This window comes from Hordeum vulgare, chromosome 5H (assembly GCF_904849725.1).
Source record: "Hordeum vulgare subsp. vulgare chromosome 5H, MorexV3_pseudomolecules_assembly, whole genome shotgun sequence".
Taxonomy (NCBI): Eukaryota; Viridiplantae; Streptophyta; class Magnoliopsida; order Poales; family Poaceae; genus Hordeum; species Hordeum vulgare.
This window is the reverse complement of record NC_058522.1, coordinates 225,763,805-225,768,227: the sequence shown is the minus strand read 5'-3', so window position 1 is coordinate 225,768,227 and position 4,423 is coordinate 225,763,805.

Sequence of the window (4,423 nt, the reverse complement as noted above, 5' to 3'; positions counted from 1 at the left end):
CTGGGAAGATCACGCTGCCGGTAACCTTCAGCAAAGACTAGAACTACAGGACCGAGAAGGTCGTTTTCGAGGTCGCCGACCACCCATTCGCCTACAATGGAATCCTTGGGCTCCCCGCATTGTTCAAGTTCATGGCGGCATCACACTACGCCTACAATACGTTGAAGATGCCCGGTCCCATCAGCGTCATCAACGCTAACGCCGACAAGAAGGACGCGCTTGTTTGCACCAACCGCCTCTACCGGGAAGCCATCGCAGCGTCCGTCGATAAGGCGCCCGCTCCCGCCACCTCGGCTCCCCGCAGTAGGAAGAGGAAGACTGACAAGAAGGCCCGTCAAGCCGGCCCTGGCAAACGCACCTCCTCAGAGTGCTGCACTGCCGGAGCAGAGGCGCCAGAGAGCTCCGCCGGCAAGGACAAGAAGTCAAAAGCTGCCCCGCCTGAGACCAAGAAGGTGCCTGCCAAGGAGGATGGTACGGGTGGGACTTTCACCATAAGTTCCACCCTGGACAACAAATAGGAAAGTGCGCTCATCGCCTTCCTGCGGGGGAGTCTCGATGTGTTTTCCTGGCAACCATCAGATATCCCCGACGTTCCTAGGAAGGTGATTCAGCGACACCTAGCTGTCTGCCATCACGCGCGGCCGGTCAAAGGGAAGGTGAGGAAACAAGCTCTGGAGCGGCAAGAGTTCATCGCCGAGGAGATCAAGAAGTTAGAAGCAGCATGCCTAGTTAGGGGAGTCATCCATCCTGCATGGTTGGCCAATCCGGTCGTGGTGCGCAAGGCGAACGGGAAGTGGCGGCTGTGTATCAATTTCACTGATGTCAATAAAGCTTGCTCAAAAGACCCTTTCCCCTTGCCGTGTTTCGACCAGATTGTGGACTCCACTGCTGGCTATGATGTGCTATCCTTCCTGGACGCCTATTCGGGATACCACCATGTTTTCATGTACGAGGAAGATGAAGAGTAGACCGCGTTCATTACCCCATGCGGCACGTACTGCTTTGTGCGTATGCCTTCCGGGTTGATGAATGTCAGATCCATGTTTGCGAGGGTGATCCAGATTGGTTTTGAGCCCCAGCTCCACAGAAACTTGGAAGCTTATATGGATGACATAGTGGTCAAAACCAAGGACAAGCCGATGCTCATACAAGATTTGGTAGAGACACTTGCCAGCCTAATCAAGATCAACCTCAAGCTCAACCCTTAAAAGTGCGTCTTCGGTGTCCCATCCGGCAAGCTTCTCAGATTCTTCGTGTCCCAGCGGGGAATCAAAGCTAACCCCGACAAGATCAAGGCCATCGAACATATCGAGGAACCGAAGCGCGTCAAGGATGTACAACGTCTAGCCGGCTGTGTCGCCGCTTTGAGCAGATTCATCCCCAAGTCTGCTGAACGGTCCTTGCCCTTTTTCAAAATATTGCAAAAGGCAGGGCCCATGCAGTGGACCCCGGAGGCAGATGTGGAGTTGCAAGACCTGAAGAAGTATCTTTGCACTCCTCCAACGCTGGTCGCGCCTAGGCCCTAGGAGCCGCTGCTCCTGTACCTGACCGCGACCAACCAAGTGGTTAGCGCCGCTTTGGTGGCGCAGAGGGAAGAGGCTGAAGCTATGCCGATAGAAGTTGCACCATTGAATGAAGCAGGGCCAGCCCGCGAGTGAAGATCCCCAACAGAGGAGGGGACCAGCGATGCCAGACCACCGCCATCCGTCGAGCCGACGCAGAAGAAGAATGTGGTGCAACGCCCAGTCTATTTCGTCAGCTCCCACGTATAGGGAGCTGATTGTTCTGCTGTGTATCCCTTGCAACGGTGCCAGAAATAGTTGTTTTGACGACACCAGGAATCCTTCAGCTACGGCTACGCCTTAAGGGACTTCCTAGGCAAGTATGCAAAGGATTTCCCCCGTGGCCTTGGAGCCTTGCGTTGGTGTTCCCTCGAAGCGGAAAGGGTGATGTAGCACAGCGACGGTAAGTATTTCCCTCAGTTTGAGAACCAAGGTATCAATCCAGCGGAAGAGTATCTCAAGATCCTGCACAAACACAAAAGCTCGCACCCAACGCTATGAAGGGGTTGTAAATCCCTTATAGATTGTTTGCCAAGTGAGAACTGAAAGCAACAAAGTAAGAAAGCAAAGTAAAAGCAAAGTTGTAAACGATGGATGTGAATAGACCCGGGGGCCGTAGTGTTTACTAGTGGCTTCTCTCATGAAAGCAAGTAAACGGTGGGTGAACAAATTACTGTCGAGCAATTGATAGAACTGTGCAGAGTCGTGACGATATCAATGCAATGATTATTTCTATAGGCATCACGTCCGAAACAAGTAGACCTATAATTTCTGCATCTGCTACTATTACTCCACACGCCGACCGCTATCCAACATGCATCTAGTGTATTAAGTCCATAAGAACAGAGTAACGCCTTAAGCAAGATGACATGATGTAGAGGGATAATATCAAACCAATGATAAAACCCCCATCTTTTTACCCTTGATGGCAACTGCTTGATGTGTGCCTTGCTGCCCCTACTGTCACTGGGAAAGGTCACCACATGGCAGAACCCAAAACCAAGCACTTCTCCCATTGCAAGAATCATAAATCTAGTTGGCCACACAAAACCCAAGACTCGGAGAGACTTACAAGCATATCAAATCATGCATATAAGAAATCAGCTAAGACTCAAATATATATCATAGATAAACTGATCACAAGTCCACAATTCATCGGATCTCGACAAACACACAGGCAAAGAAGATTACATCGGATAGATCTCCATGAAGATCATGGAGAACTTTGTATTGAAGATCCAAGAGAGAGAAGAAGCCATCTAGCTACTAACTACGGACCCATAGGTCTGAAGTGAACTACTCACGAGTCATTGGAGGGGCGATGATGATGATGAAGAAGCCCTCCAACTCCAAAGTCCCCTCCGGCAGGGCGCCGGGAAGGGTCTCCAGATGAGATGTCACGGAAACGGAAGCTTGCGGCTGCGGAAAAGTATTTTCGAGGCTCCCCTGATTTTTTGCAGAATATTTTGGAATATATAGGTGCAAGATCAAGGTCAGGGGGCGGCCAGGGTGGCCACAAGCTTGCCCACCGCCGCCTCCCCCTTGGTGGCATGGTGGGAGCTTGTGGGCTCCCTCGGGCCCACCTGGCTTGCCCCAAAGGCTCCCTAATCTTCTTTCGTTCGGGAAAAAATCATTTCGGGGTTTTTATTCCGTTTGGACTCCGTTCCAAAATCACATCTGAAAAGAGTCAAAAACATGGACAAAACAGGAACTGGAACTTGGCACTGAATCAATTAGTTATTCCCAAAAAGATATAAAAAGATACATAAAACATACAAAGAAGGCAAGATAACAACGTGAAACCATCAAAAATTATAGATACGTTTGAGACGTATCAAGCATCCCCAAGCTTAACTCCTGCTCGTCCTCGAGTAGGGAAGTGATAAGAATGAATTTTTGATGCTTTCATGCTACCTAGCATAGGTGTCCTTTGTAATTCCTCTTATGTGACGTGAATATTCAGATCCATTAGATTCAAATCAATAGTTTTCTATTGACGTGGAAACAATAATAATTCAAGCAAACTTGCAAAGTAATTATGAACTTTCAAAATAACAAGGCCAAAAGAAAGTTATCCCTACAAAAGCATATAGTCTGGCTATGCTCTATCATCATTGCACAACAAATTTAAATCATGCACAACCCCGGTATTGGCCAAGTAATTGTTTCACACCTTTACTTTCTCAAACATTTTCAACCCTCACGCAATACATGAGCGTGAGCCATGGTTATAGCACTATAGATGGTGTGGAATGTGGTGGGGGTTGCATGACAAAAAGGAGAAGATAGTCACATTAACTAGGCATATCAATGAGCTATGGATATGCTCATCAATAGATATCAATGTGAATGAGTAGGGATTGCCATACAAATGATGCACTAGAGCTACGAGTATGTGAAAGCTCTTAAAGAAAACTAGTGGGTGTGCATCCAACTTGCTTGCTAACGAACACCTAAGGCAATTATGAGGAAGCCTATCATTGGAATATACAAGCCAAGTTATATAATGACTATTTCCCACTAGCTATATGGTGGTGACAAAACGAGAGACTCTCAATCATGAAGATCATGGTGCTCAAAATGCACAAGTGTGGAAAAAGTGGTAGCATTGTCCCTTCTCTCTTTTTCTCTTATTTTTTTTATTTTGGTGGGCTCTTTGGCCTATTTTTATGGGCTTCTTTGGCCTCTTCTATTTCCTCACATGGGACAATGCTCCAATAATGATGATCATCACACTTTGAACTCAAAACTTAGAGCAATTATGACTCTATATGAAATGCCTTCGGTAGTGTACCGTGGCAACGATCTAGTATGGCATAGACATCAATGGAAACATCATGCTAGATATCTTATGATCATGC